The sequence below is a fragment of the Diceros bicornis genome, chromosome 1 (genome assembly GCF_020826845.1).
Source record: "Diceros bicornis minor isolate mBicDic1 chromosome 1, mDicBic1.mat.cur, whole genome shotgun sequence".
Taxonomy (NCBI): domain Eukaryota; kingdom Metazoa; phylum Chordata; class Mammalia; order Perissodactyla; family Rhinocerotidae; genus Diceros; species Diceros bicornis.
This window is the reverse complement of record NC_080740.1, coordinates 32,538,507-32,554,274: the sequence shown is the minus strand read 5'-3', so window position 1 is coordinate 32,554,274 and position 15,768 is coordinate 32,538,507.

Below are 15,768 nucleotides of genomic sequence, written 5' to 3'. Positions count from 1 at the left end.
CCCCCAACATCCCCCCAGTGGTAACCACAAGTCTGATCTCTCTCTTCATGAGTTTGGTCCTGTCCTCATTTTTTAATTGTATTATTTGTTTTTTTTGCTATTGAGTTGCATGAGTTCTTCACATATTTTAAATATTAACTCATTATCAGATATATGGTTTGCAAGTAATTTTTGCATTCCATAGGTTGTCTTTTCATTTTGTTGATTGTTTCTTTTGCTATGCAGAAGTTCTTCAGTTTGATGTAGTTCATCTTGTTCATTTTTTATTTTGTTGCTTGTGATTTAGGTATCATATCCAAAAAATCATTGCCAAGACCCATGTCAAGGAGTTTTTTCCCCCATGTTTTCTTCTAGGAGCTTTATAATTTCTGATCTTACATTTAAGTCTTTAATCCGTTTCATGTTAATTTTTGTGACTGGTTTAAGATAGGGGTCTGGTTTCGTTCTTTTAAATGTGAATAACCAATTTCCCCAGCACCATTTATTGAAGAGACTGTCCCCTCTCCATTGAGTATTCTTGGCTTCCTTGTCAAATGTTAGTTGACCATATATGCACAGGTTTATTTCTGGGCCCTCAATTCTGTTCTATTAGTCTACGTGTCTGTTTTTATGCCAGTACCATATTGTTTTGATTACTATAGCTTTATAATATAGCTTGAAATCAGCATGCATGATGCCTTTCACTTTGTTCTTCTTTCTCAAGATTGCTTTGACTATTCAAGATCTTTTGTGTTTCCACATATTTTAGGATTGGTTTTTCTACTTCTGTAAGAAAACGCCATCGGAATCTTCATAGGGATTGCGTTGACTCTATAGATGGCTTTGGGTAGTATGGATAATTTAACAATATTAATTCTTCCAATTAATGAACATGGGATATCTTTCCATTTATTTGTGTCTTCTTTGATTTCTTGCATCAATGTCTTGTCGTTTTCAGTGTAGAGATCTTTCACCTCCTTGGTTAAATTTATTCCTAAGTATTTTATTGTTTTTGAATCTATTGTAAATGGGATCATTTTCTTCATTTCTTTTTCAGATAATTCGTTGTTATTGTATAGAAATGCTACTGATTTTTGTATGTTAATTTTGTATCCTGCAATTTTACTGAATCCGTTGATTAAATCTAACAAATTTTTGGTGGAGTCTTTAGGGTTTTCTACATGTAAAATAATGTCATCTGCAAATAGATACAATTTTGCTTCTTCCTTTCCAATTCTGATGCCTTTTTTTTTCTTGCCTGATTGTTCTGGCTAGGACTTCTAGTACTATATTGAATAGGGATGGTGAGAGTGGGCATCTTTGTTTTGTTCCTAAAGTTAGAGGAAAAGCTTTCAACCTTTCACCAATAAATATGATGTTAGCTGTGGGCTTGTCATATATGGCCTTTATTATGTTCAGGTGCATTTTCCTCTATACCCACTTTGTTGAGAGTTTTTATCATAAATGGATGGTGAATTTGGTCAGATGCTTTTTCTGCATCTATTAGGATGATCATAAGATTTTTTCTTTCATTTTATTAATGTGATGTATTGCATTGATGGATTTGCATATGTTGAACCTTCTTTGCATCCCAGGGATAAATCCCTCTTGATTATGGTGAATGATCCCCTTAGTGTGCTGCTAAATTCAGTTTGCTAGTATTTTATTGAGAATTTTTGTATCTGTATTCATAAGGGATATTGGCCCATAGTTTTCTTTTCTGGTAGTGTCCTTTTCTGGCTTTGGTATCAGGGTAATGCTGACCTCATAAAATGGGCTTAGGAGTGCTCCCTCCTCCTTTATTTTTTGGGAGTGTTTGAGAAGGATGGGTATTAATTCTTCTTTAAAAGTTTGGTAAAATTCACCAGTGAAGTCATCTGGTCCTGGGCTTTTCTTCACTGGGAGATTTTTTTTTTATTACTGATTCAATCTCCTTACTAGTAATTGGTCTATTCATATTTTCTATTTCTTCCTGATACAATCTTGGTAGGTTGTACGTCTAAGAATTTTCCCATTTCTTCTAGGCTATTCAGTTTGTTGGCATATAGCTGTTTTTAGTAGCCTCTTATGATTCTTTGTATTCCTGTGGTATCAGTTGTAATGTCTCCTTTTTCATTTATAATTTTGTTGATTTGGGTCCTCTTACTTTTTTCCTTGGTTAGTCTAGCTACAGATTTGTCAATTTTGTTTATTTTTTCCAAAGAACCAACTCTTAGTTTTGTTCATCTTTTCTGTTGTGTTCTTCTTCTCTATTTCACTTATTTATGCTCCAATCTTTATTATTTCCTTCCTTCTGCTAATGTTGGGCTGTTTGTTCTTCTTTTTCTAGTTCCTTGGGGCTAGATTTAGGTAGTTTATTTGATATCTTTTTTGTTTCTTGAGGAAGGCATTTATTGCTATGAACTTCCCTCTTAGAACTGCTTTTGCAGCATCCTATAAGTTTTGGTATGTTATGTTTCCATTTTCATTTGTCTCAAGAGACTTTTTTATTTTCCCTTTAATTTCTTCTTTGATCCATCGGTTGTTCAGGAGAGTATTGTTTAATTTCCATGTATTTGTGAATTTTCCAGTTTTCCTCCTGTTATTGATTTCTAGTTTCATACCATTGTGGTCATAGAAGATACTTGGTATGATTTCAAGCTTCTTGAATTCGCTGAGACTTATTTTGTGGCCTAACATATGGTCTATCCTAGAAAATGTTCCATCTGTGCTTGAGAAGAATGTATTCTGCTATTGTAGGATAGAATGTTCTGTATATGTCTGTTAGGTCCATTTGGTCTATAGCATTGTTCAAATCTGCTGTTTCCTTATTGGTTCTCTGTCTAGAAGATCTACCCATTGTTGAGAGTAGGATATTAAAGTCCCCAGTTATTATTGTATTGCTGTTTATTTCTCCTGTTAGCTCAGTTAGTTTTTGCTTTATGTATTTCAATGTCTGATGTTGGGTGCATAAATATTTACAATTGTTATACCTTCTTGATGGATTTACCCTTTTATCATTGTATAATGACTTTCTTTGCCTCTTTGTATCATTTTTAGTTAAAATCTATTTTATCTGATATAAGTATAGCCACTCCTGCTTTTTTTTGGTTACTATTTTCTTGAAATATTTTTTTCTATCCCTTCACTCTCAGTCTATATGTATCTTTAAGGCTAAAGTGAGTCTCTTGTAGGCAGCATATTGTTTGATCTTGTTTTTTAATCCATTCAACCATTCTATGCCTTTTGATTGGAGAATGTAATTCATTTACATTTAAAGTAATTATTGATAGGTAAGGACTTATTATTGCCATTTTGTTAATTATTTTCTGGCTGTTTTGTAGATCCATTGTTCCTTGTTTATTATCCTGCTGTCTTTTTTTGTGTTTTGATGATTTGACTTCTTGGCATGTTCTTTTTTGGAATTACCACAGGTTTTTCTCTTGTGGTTACCATGAGACTTACATAAAATATCTTAAAATTATAACACCCTATTTTAAACTGGTAACTTTAATAGCCTTCCTAAACTTTATACTTTTACATCTCCTCTTCCTCACAGTTTAGGTTATTGATGTTACAGTTTATATATTTTTTATATTGTGTAACCAGTAACAGATTATTGTAGTTATGGTTATTTTTACTACATTTGTTTTTTAACTTTTAAACTAGAGTTTTAGGTAAATTATTTTACTATATTACAGAATCGACTTTGACTATATATGTATATCATTACCAATGAGTTTTATGCTACCTTCTTACATTTTTATGATGTTAATTAATTAGCATCCTTTTACTTCCACTGAAAGAACTCCATTTAGCATTTCTTGGAAAGCAGATATAGTGGTGAGGAAATCCCTCAGCTTTTGTTTGTTTGGGAAAGTCTTTATCTCTCTTTCATTTCTGATGGACAACTTTGCTGGGTATAGAATTCTTGTTTGACAGTTTTTTTCTTTCAATATTTTAAATATATCATCCCATTCACTCCTGGTCTGAAAGGTTTCTGTTGAGAAATCTGCCAATAGTCTTCTGGGGGTTCCCTTGTATGTAACTTCTCTCTTTTCTCTTGCTGCTCTCAAAATTCTTTCTTGGTCTTTGATTTTGACAACTTAATTATAATGTGTCTCACTGTAGCCCTATTTAGTTTCAACCTATTTGAGATCCTTTAGGCCTCATGGATCTGGGTGTCCATTTCTCTCCCCAAGTTTGGGAAGTTTTCAGCCATTATTGCTTTAAATATACTTTCTGTCCCTTTCTCTTTCTCTTCTCCCATAACATGGCTATTATTTCTTTTGATTGTGCCCTATAAGCCCCATAGGCTTTCTTCACTCCTTTTCCTTCTTTTTGCTTCTTGCTCCTCTGACTGGATAATTTCAAATATCTTGTCTTCTAGGTCACTGATTTTTTCTTCTGCACAGTCAAGTCTGCTTTTGAAGCTCTCTATTGCATTCTTCAGTTCAGTCATTACACTTTTGAGTCCTAGGATTTCTGGGCTTTTTAAAATGATTTCTATTTCTTTGTTGAAATTCCTTTTTGTTAATCGTTTTCCCAATTTCATTTAGTTGTCTGTCTGTGTATTCTTGTAGTTCAATAAACTTCTTTTAGAGGATTATTCTAAATTCTTTGTCTGACAGTTCAGAGATCTCGTTTCTTTAGAGTCAGTTATTGGAGCTTTATTAGTTTTCTTTGGTGGTGTCATGTTTACCTAATTTTTCCTGCTCCTGGATTTCTTACATTGGTATCTGCACATTTAAGTAAGCAGTTTCCTCTTCTAGACTTTACAGGTTCACTTTGGCAGAGACAGTTATTCATCAGTCATCTCACTTTGGGTTTCTGGACATGTCTGCTGGTAATGTCCTTGGGTAGGTGGGGCTTGCTGTCAGGGTCTATTTTGGGGCAGGTCACTGCCCAGGCTCTGAGGTTGGGTTGAGGGGGGTGCCACTGGCTGAGAAGAGTTGGATAGGGATACTGGCTTGGTTCCTTGCCCAAGCAAGGCTGTAGGATAGGCTCTGCAGTGCCCAAGCCTGACTCTGGTCAGGCTTACTAGAAGGTCAGGACTGGGTACTATACTCAGCAGTAGGTGAAGCTATGAATTGGCTTCTCTGCACTGGCAGGGTAGAAGGACAGGCCCCAGGGCCAGCATGGTTCATTATTTGGGAACCCAAATCAGGCAAGACTGTACACTGAATTCCCTGCCCAGATGGTGCCACCATTTTTGCTCTGCAGATGGGGAAAGCCATGGGCTATGCTCTTTGTTCAATTGCTGCTATAAGCAGGGCTGTTGAATGGGTTACACAGCTTTCCATATACTGTGGTTAGGTTCCCTGGTCAGGCTGTATTCAGCAATAGGCAGGGCTAGGAATTAGTTTCCCTGCCAGGGTGGAGTGGGAAAACCAGCTCCAAGGTTGGCAAGGCTCTTTGTGGTCTTAAATCAAGCCAATCCATGCCCCAACTTCCCTGGCTGAACAGTGCCACTGGTTTTGCTCTCCAGATGATCAGCTCTGCCTGCTGTACCCTCTGTTTGAGCATTGCTGGACTATGCAGCTTCTAGGTGTTCTTGCCAGGCTTTCTGGTTGGGACGGGCCAGGAGCTACACTCAGCAGTAAGCTGGGCTATGAATTAGCTCTTCTGTCTGGGAGGGTCGGGAGGGCCAGCTCCTAGAAGATTTCCAGGGGTTCCCAATCAGTCTTTCTGATCTGGAGGAGCTGGGAGCTATATTCAGCAATAAGCTGGGCTATCACTCAGCACTCCTGCCTTGGCCAGGGCAGACTAAGCTCCAAGACCAGCAAGGCTCTTCATGTGAGGACCCAAATCAGGCAGACCTGCACCCCACCAAGTCAGACTGAGGCACTCTCTTGGCTCTGCAGATGAGCAAAGCTGCTAGCTAGGACTACTACTTGGATGCTGCAGGTAGGAACTTGGTCTGCCAAGATCAGAATGCCGGTTGTTCCAAGCCTCTCCCCTCTTCTTCTCCACAATCAGTTTTCCAGTGGTCAAGCCCCACAGATTCCCCTACAACCCTTGTGGGGGCTCCCAGGAAGCAACCCAAAACACTGGGGGAGTTAGATGTCCACCCTAGGCTCTCGTTACCCAGTGGAAGAACCGTAGGCTCAGGGGAGACCTCTCAGACTGGTGCTGCATTGGCCTGGGGGAGGGGCAAGGCAATCAGCGTGTAGCTGCTCCTCTTACCCTTCTAATGCACTCTGTCTTGGTCTCTGTGGTGCAAGAGGTGCCTCAGCCTCACCGCTGTGTTCTAGGATTCCTTATTGGTGTCTTGTCCATAAATAGTTGTTAGTTGTTCTTCTTGTGAGGAGTGAAGTCAGCAATGACCTATGTCACCATCTTGGAGACACCACTCCTTCAGTATAAAGTCTTTGGTGTTGGGCTTGTTTTCAGTGAGCATAAGGCTCTTGCAAACAGGTTTTTGTGTGTCTTTTTGCTTTCGTTTCTATTGGATAAATATCTAGATGTGGATTTTCTGGGTCATATGATAGGTATATGTTTAAATTTATAAGAAAAGGCCAAAATGTTTTTTATGCCATTTTGAGCCCCTGCCAGCAATATTTTCAGTTATTCAGCATTCTTGCCAGCGGTGATAATGTCAACCTTTATAAGTTTAGCCATCCTGTTGGCTGTGCAGTGGTAGCCCCTTGAGGTTTTCATTTTTATTTACTTGATGACAACACTGAGCATCTTTTTATGTGCTTTTTGGTTATTTGTAATTTTTCTTTGGTAAAATGTTGTTTCAAATTTTTTATTTTCACCCAGTCTATCACTTGTCTTTTCATTTAATTAAGAGTAGCTTTCAAAGAGCAAAATTTTTTAATTTTGAGGAAGTCCAATTCATCATTTTTTTTTTCTCTTATGGTTGTGCTTTGTGTATTCTATTTAAAAATTCTTTGCCTAACTCAAAGTCACAAACATTTTCTCATGTGTTTTTTTTAGACGTTTTATAATTTTACCTTTTGTGTTTAGGTCTATGATCTATTTAGAGTTAATTTTTATATGGTGAAAAGTAAGCCAAAGGCTCATTTTTTGCACAGAGATATTTAATATTCTAGCACTTTTTGTTGAAAAATCAGTTGATCATATATATTCTATGTGGATCTATTTTGGAATCACAATTTGTTTCCATTGATCTATGGAAATACCATACTGTTTTGATTACTGTAGCTTTATAGTAAGTTAGATAGCATAAGTCTTCTTTCTTCTTCTTTTTTAAAATTTCTGGCTATTCTAGGTCCATTGCCTTTACACATAAGTTAAAGAATCAGCTTGACAATATCTACAAGTGGCCTGCTGGAATTTTGATTGGAATTACATCAAATCTATAGATCATCTGGGGAGAATTAATATCTTAATATTAAGTGCTTCCATCTATGAGCATGATGTCTCTCTCCCTTAATTTCTGTCAGCAATAACATATTTTTTAGCATACAGTTTTTACATACCTTTTGCTAAATTTATCCCTAATATTTCATATTTTTTGATAATATTGTAAATGGTTTTGTGAAATTTCAGGTTTCAATTGTTTGTTGCTAGTATATGGAATTAGATTGATTTTGTATGTTGACATTTTATCCTGTGATCTTGCTAAACTCACTTGTTGAGTTCTAGTAGCTTTTTTTGTAATTCCTTCGGGTATTTTACATGGAGGGTCATGTTGCTGCAAATAAAGATGATTTTATTTTGTTTTTCTCAGATTTTATTACTTTTATTTCTTTTTCTCACATTATTGTACTGGCTATGACCTCCAGTGCAATGATGAATAAAAATGGTGAGAGTGGATATCCTTGCCTTCTTCCCAATTTTAGGGGCAAAAACATTCATTTTTTAAAAATCATTCAATATGATAGCTGTAGATTTTTTATAGATGCCATTTATCAGTTGAGGATATTCCTTTCTGTTCCTAGTGTGTTGAGAGTTTTTATCTTCAGAAGACATTGAATTTTGTCAAATGTGTTTCTGCATACAATGAGATGATCATATGGATTTTATTTTTATTCTGTTGACATAGTTCTTTACTTTTTTTTTTTGATTGTTGAAACAACTTTGCAGTCCTGAGATAAAATCCATTTGTTCATGATTTATTATTCTTTTTACATATAGGTGGATTCGATTTGCTAATATTTTGTTCAGAGTTTTTGTATCTATGTTCCAGAGTAATATTGGTCTAGAGTTTTCTTTTCTTGCAATATCCTCATGTGGTTTTGGTGTTAGTGTGATGCTGGGTTCATAAAATGATTGAGAAGTATTTCCTCCTTTCTACATTCTAGAAGAGTGTGTAATATCGTTATTTCTTCCATCGGTATTTGGAATTCAACAGGGAAGCCATCTGGGCTTGCAGTTTTCTTTGTGGGAAGATTTTTAATTACAAATTCACTTTAATAAATATGTTGCTATGCAGGTTATCTTTCTTTTTGACAAACCTTTTGTAGTTTGTGTCTTTCAAGGAATTTGTTGATTTTAGTAAGTTGGCAAATTTATTGGTATAAAGTTATTAATGATATTCCCTTATTTTCCTTTTAATGAGTACAGAGGCAGAGGGGCTGTCCCCCTATTTCATTCCTGATATTGGGCATCTGTATCTCTTTTTTTTTCCTTCATCAATCTGGCAGCCCTTTGTTGCTTTTATTGATCTTTTTAAGAAATTAGTATGTGGTTTTATTAATTTTCTCTTTTGTTTTCCTGTTATCTATTTCATTGAGTTCTGCTCTTTATTCTTTCTTTCCATCTGCTTATTTGGGGCTTAATTTCTTCTTCTTTTTCTGACTTCTTTAGGTCATTAATTTGAACTTTTCTTCTTTTCTAATAAAGGCATTGAAGGCTATAAATTTCCCTCTAGCATTGCTTTAGATGCATGCCAGAACATTTATTTTTTCATTTTCATTGAGTTTAGGGGTGGGGTTTTCTCAGCGTTCCTGTCCCCACCCTGATGGCAGACCACCTCTACATCCTCTTATTCACTGCAGGCTCTAGGGCTCAGGGGTTTCGTGCCTCAGAGGCAGACAGTTGTTTCTTATCACAGAGAGGTTGACTATCTAGGGCACGGGCAGGTCTCTTGCCTGTCCTCTAGCAGCAGCCCATGGTGACCTTGTACTTCTGCTGGGCTAAGATTCTGGACAGGCTTCTCCTAGTACTCTTGCTCCACTCTCAAATCTTGGCAGTTTCTTCATGCCTGTGCCACCAAGAAGGCCTGTCTCAGGTTTCCCACCCTCGTGAGCACGTGGTGGATACCCGTGCTAGAGAGATGGCCAGTGGGTGCAGATGCCCCTTGTGACTGGGGCTCTAAGACTGTCACGCTATCTCACCCTTTGCCTTTAATTTGTCATAATTTCAGTTGTTTTCTTTATAACTGCTTTTATAGTGGCTGTCTTTTCTTCCTGTGCTCTGCCAAAGCTGAAACAGTTTGTGTCTCCCATGTCTCCTCAAAGGACTTGTCATTCTTTGCAATTTACTTTATGTGGTTGTCTTGTGACATCAACTCTCTGATGGTCTAAAAAATTATGATTTTATAGGTTATTCAGTTTTTTCCTCATTGTTTAGATTGGGAGTGACATTTTCTTGTGGCATTCTACATCGTAAGCAGAAGTAGAAGCCTCTAAAATTTTATTTTTGAGATGCATTCATGTTGGTGCTAGTGAATGTAGCTCGTTAATTTTGGCTGCTGTATAGTATTTCACTATAAGAACATATCACAGTTCATTTTCCGTTTGCCTGTTGATGAACATTTCAGGTTTTTTTTTCTACTACAAGCAATGCTATTCTGAACTTTATTTTAGGTGTCTCCTGGTACACCTGCACAAATATTTCTCTCAGACATACATCTAGGGAAGGAATTGCTAAGTCATTAGGTACATGCCATGACTGTATAAATATTACTCTTTACTCCACATCTTTACGTTTACCTATGCTTGGTATTATCCAAATTTTAGATTTTGCCAAAGTTGTACGTATAAAGTTATATGTAATTATAGTTTCAGTTTGCATTTCCCTGATTACTAATGAGGTTATTTACCCCCTATATTTATGGGTCATTCATCTTTCCTCTTTGTGAAATGGACTCCATTTTTCTTTTGGGTTATTTGCCATTTCTTTTTGATCTGTAGGAGTCTTTTATATATTGTTATATTAATTCTTTGTCAGTTACATGTATTGTAAACATTGTCTTAAAGTTTATGATTTGTCTTTTTACTTTTTTATGATGGTCTTTAATGATTGGAAATGTTAAATCTTAATATACTTGGATTTAGTGGTCTTTTCCTTTTTTGTCTTATTTAAGAAGTATTCCCCTGCTCCAAAGTTGTAAATATATCTCCGATATTTTCTTCTAAAAGTTTTAATGTTTTGCTTTTAAATTTAAGTTTTTAATCCACTTGGCAGGGTTTTTTTGTACATAGAGAATGAAGTAGAGATTTAATATCATTTTTCACCCGTATGGATAACCTAATCTCCTTGCACCATATAATGAGTAGTCCATCTTTCTCCTGCTGATCTGCTATACCACCTTTGCAATGTATCAAGTGTTTGCATTTGGGGTTATTTTCAGTCTCTATTATGGTCCACTTTTCTATTTGTTTCTCTGTGTTAATACCATACTATAGCTTATATTAACTCTTGTCTGATAGGGCAAGTCTCCATCCCTTGTAACCCTTGATTTTTCTTTAGAATGTCTTTGCTATTCTTAACACTTTGTTCTTCATATAAATTGAAGATCATCTTGTTAATTTCTATACGGATCCCTATTGAACATTAAATATCTATTGAACATTAATATGTATTTTGTTGTAGTAATTTAGAAAATATTGATATTTTTACAATACTGAGTATTCCTTGCCATGAAAAAGTACACTTCTCCATTTATTTAATGGTCTTCTTTAATGTTTTGAAAACTTTCTCTCCATAAAGGGCTTGCACATCTCTCATAATCTCCCGGGTTTTATAGTTTTTGTTGCTATTGCAATAGTTTAAAAAATTATTTTTATTCTTTCTTATTCTTTGGTGAAGAAATGTAATTGATTTTTTTCATGTTTATCTTATATCTAGAAATTTAGCTAAATTCTCTTATCATTATAATAATTTGTTAGTTTGGGTTTGAAATGTAAACAATCATAACATCTATGAATAACAATTTTTTTTCTTTCCAATTATGACACCATATATTTCTTTTTCTTGACTTTCTCTACTAGCTAGGGCCTCCAGTACAAGGTTGAATAGAAATGGTGATAGATGTTCCCTGTTTTGTCTCTGAGTTTAAAATGAATGCTTCTAATGTTTCACTATTGTTTGCTGTAGGGTTTTTTGTAGATTCCTTTATGACTGTAAAGAAGTTGCATTTTTCTCCTCAGTGTACTAAGAGTTTTTGACTGCCTGGCAGAATTTTTTCTTTTTTTTTTCCTATTTTCTCAGTTAATGTGATCATTTACATTAATAAGTCTTATAAAATTAAACCATGTTTTCATTCTTGGAATAAATCTAATTCAAAATTGGTATTTTATATATTTTATTCATTGCTGGGTTATTTGCCTTTACGTTGGAGAAGGTTCATCCATATTCATGATGAAGATTGGCTTGTAATTTTCTTTTCCTGTACTTTTCTTACTCTTTGTTTTCAAAGTTATCTTAGTTCATTAAATGGATTGGAGAGTCTTCTTTCTTTCTGTTTTTTGCTTCCTTCTGGAAGAGTTTGTAAGAAGTAATTGTCTGTTCTTTGAAAGCTTGGTGGATCCCCCTCTAAACCCTATACCTCTAGGCTTGCTATTGTCTTTGTGAGAAGATTTTAATTTTCTTATATATTTATTTTTTAAAATTTTACTTTGAAATAATTATAAATTTTCAAGAGGTTGCAAAGAAATGTACAGGGAAATCTGTGCATGTTTCCCCCAGCCTCCCCCAAGATTTTGACATTGGTACAATCCATAGAGTTTATTCAGATTTCACCAGTTATCTATGCACTCGTTCATGTGTTTGTGTGGTTGTAGCTCTATGCAATTTTATCAGGTATTTAGCCTTGTGTAACTACCACCATAATTATGATAGTGAACTGTACCATCACCACAAGACACTCTTATGTTACTCCTTTATAGCCACACCCATCCTCTCTCTCCATCCCTATCTCCTGGCAATCATTAGATCATTAGTCTGTTCTCCATCTCTATTAGGTTATTTAATGAATGTTACACAAATGAAATCATGCAGTATATATCCTTTTGAGATTGGCTTTTTTCACTCAGCATAATTTTCTTGAGGTTCATTCAAGTTATGTGTATTAATAGTTAATTCCTTTTTATTGCTGAGTAGTATTTCATGGTATGAATCTACCACACAGTTTCCTTAACAATTCACCTATTGGAGAACATTTGGGTAGCTTCCAGTTTTTGGTTATTATGAAAAAAGCTGCTATCAAATTAATTGCGCATGGTTAAAGTTATTTTGAATGCTTCTGTGATCTTGCAAGGTTTAAAGTAAACGGTTTTAAAGATGTAATAATATATCTTGCTGACATACTTCTGACATCTCTCTCCTGAGCCTGGGAACTTCATCCTTGATTTTCTAACATTCCTGCCGTGGATTGAACCATATTAAAGGGTGTCATTATTAAATTCCTCCAGCTTCATTTAAAATAGTAAAAAACAAAAACTGCTATGAGCATTGTGTACAAGTTTATGCATGAAATAAGTTTTCAATTCTCTGGATTAAATGCTATTGGAAGATTTTAAACTACTGATTTCAATTCTTTAATTGTTATAGAACTATTCTGAATGTCTATTTCTTCTTGAGTTAGCTTTGGCAAGCTATGTTTTTCCTAGGAATTTGTCAATTTTGTTTAATTTTATTTGTTTTCAGATTTAATAGCATAAGGTTCATAGTATTCACTTATCACCTTTTCAATCCCTGCTACTTCTATAGTTATTTATATCTACTTTTTCATTTCTACGATGATTTCTTGTTTTTTTCTTGTTAAATCTCATCAGAGGATAGTTTTAAAGAACCAACTCTTGGCTACGTTGATCATCTAGACTATTTTTCTGCATAAGCAGTATGTCAAACATGTCAACTTAGGGGAATTTTTATTTTTGTCTTCCATTGTCCCTTTAAAATATGTCCAGTTAGTTATAGAACATCTTCTACTGCTCCCGGATGGAAATTCAAACAAGTACCATAACTCAGGGTTTCTCAACCATGACACTATTGACATTTGGGGCCAGATAGTTCTTTAATGTGGGGTGGTCTGTCCCGTGCATTGTAGGACGCTTAGCAGCACCTTGGTCTCTACCTACTAGACGCCAGTACTACTTGCCAGTCGTGAGAACCAAAAATGTCTGCAGACATTGTGAAATGTCCCCTGGGGGACAAAATTGCTTCCAGTTGAGAACCACTGCCATGACTTTTATGTTCAATCTTAGAAAACATAAAGTTCTAGGATCACTTTTTTCCTAACCTTTTACGTTAAATGCTTAGCTCATGAATTTTAGCCTTTTTCATTTTATAATGTAAGTACTCCCTTTTCTTTCTTTCTCTCTTTTTTTTTTTTTAGTTTTTCGTTGTCAGGAAATGCAGTGATCTATTGCCTAATTGCCGTAATTAACGAATTTCAGATATTTGGTTTCCTCTCTTTCTCTGCTATTTATAATTGGATTTTGTTTTTATTTACAATTTTCCTCTTTTACCTTATGTTTAATCTTGTAGATGACCTCTGGTCTTCCCAAAAATGGTACCTGAGGAATACACATTTAAAATACACTAATGATTATATTTATGGAATATCTGTTTTGGTGTAAAAACTGTGGGGGTTATACTGATATAGGACTCATTTCAAACCATGAGACAGGGTGTGCTGAGGAAGAAAAGGAAGAATGGGAGACAACAATGAAGCAAAGGAGGGAGGGATGGGCTTGTAAATCTGCTGCTTTCCCATTTCTAAGTTTCTATATGCATCACAGCTACATAGGAGAGAGGATGGATTTAGTTTGATACAAAAAGAAATTTAGCAGTTAACCTGGTGGGGGCAGATGGCTGCCTGTCCCCTTACTCGATTGAGATTAAAAGCAATAGTTCAACCATAACAGATGAGATGCTCTCATCTCTAATGGGTATTCCCTGGAAGACTAAAGAAGCATGCAGTTCTGGAAGAGAAAAAGCCTAGTTTGCGGGTTTTTGGCTGGCTGTGACAGGGGCTTCAGTAGGACACCAGTGAGCACATCCTCCTCCTTCCCCCATTCACTTCCTTTCATAAGGCACATGCATCATAAGTGTGTTCCTTAGAGTCCCACTGTGCTATATTACTGTGTCATAATCATTCCTTGACATTTGGCAGGGGGACAAGAGGAGGATTGCAGGCAGAGGGAAGGCCTCCAGGGGCTGCTTAGAAAACTAGCTTGGGATGAAAACCCAACAGGCTTAAATATTCATTGGCTTTTACCCAGCTCTAGAAAGAAACATTTGGTGTGTGTGTGTGTGTGTGTGTGTGTGTTTGCAGGAAGGGGAAATACCCTCTTGAATATGGAATAAGACCCAGCTCTACTGAAAGATGGGAGGGGGAGGCCAGAAGAGAATAGCTTTTAAGGTTGTCAATACCTCAGCTTCCTGTGACATTTATTTTTCTATTAATTCTTGGCATTTATATTGCTGTGATAGATCAATTAGCCTCTCATAATGTTCTAGTCCATTGACCTTATCATTTAACTATCCTGTGGTGCCATTGTCACCACAGGGAGACTGCAAAAGAAACATTTATAATTTTGAATTAACTGGGTCCAGAGCTGGGGAAACATTACAAGGCTTAGTTTGGATAATCAGCAGCACATTAGAGGACTGAATCTTTAGCGAGTTTTTCTATTTCTCATCACTTTTGAATTCTGACAGCTACACTGTAAAAAGCAAAGCAATAGAACCCATCCAGCGTAGGGCTGGGGTTCAGGGATCCTAAAGTGACCCTGAGAAGACTTGGGAGATCACAGAATCTCCAAGCTGGAAGGAGACTTACCTTAGAGATCATTGCATCAGTCAGGATCCTTAGCTGCAGGCAACGGAACTGGACTATGGATAACTTAGGTAAAGGGGATTAGCTGGAAGGTCATCAGGAGGCTCCAAGGTTAATAAGAGGCTAGAGAAAGAGGCTTGGGAATGGAAAGGAAGCTAAGGGTGCTCTGGAGGGCTAGGGAGCAGGAGTTACGGCAACATTCTCCTGGGAGGAATGCCCTCCAGCTGTTCCTTCTGTCCCTTCAAGACTCAGTCCTAGGAGAAAGGATCCAATTGGTAAATAAAGGATACAGATCCTTTGGCTTCTAGTGGGAGGGCACTATCAGGACCACACCAAATACTGAAGAGGAAATTCCCCTGGAGGAAATCAGGATGCTTTCAGGAAGGGGGAGTAGCTGATGGGAAGCAAAAAAACAAAAGGAGGGGGGAGGGAGAGAAAGAGAGAAAAGAAAAAGTTTAATACTAGGTAACTATTTAGCCCAACCTATTTTACAAGTGAGGAAACTGTGGCCTAAATAGCAATTGGCTTGCTCAAGTTTTCAAATTAGTGCGAGTCCAACCAGGGATCAGAATCTGGGATTCCTAGCTCCCAGTTTGGTGCTTGTTTCGACACCAGATACCCTTGGAAGCACTGTCAACCGCCTTACTCAGCTGTAATCAAGAGTTTGGCCTAAGCGTGTCGGTCAGTCCAGCTGTATCAGATTTGGGGAGTTTGAAAAAGCACTTCATTTAGATTCAGCTTTTACCTGAAGGAGCAACCATTGATACTTTTAAGAGAAACTAGTTCTTACATCCATGTTTTTTGCAAGCAACTTCACCACCATGTCCCTG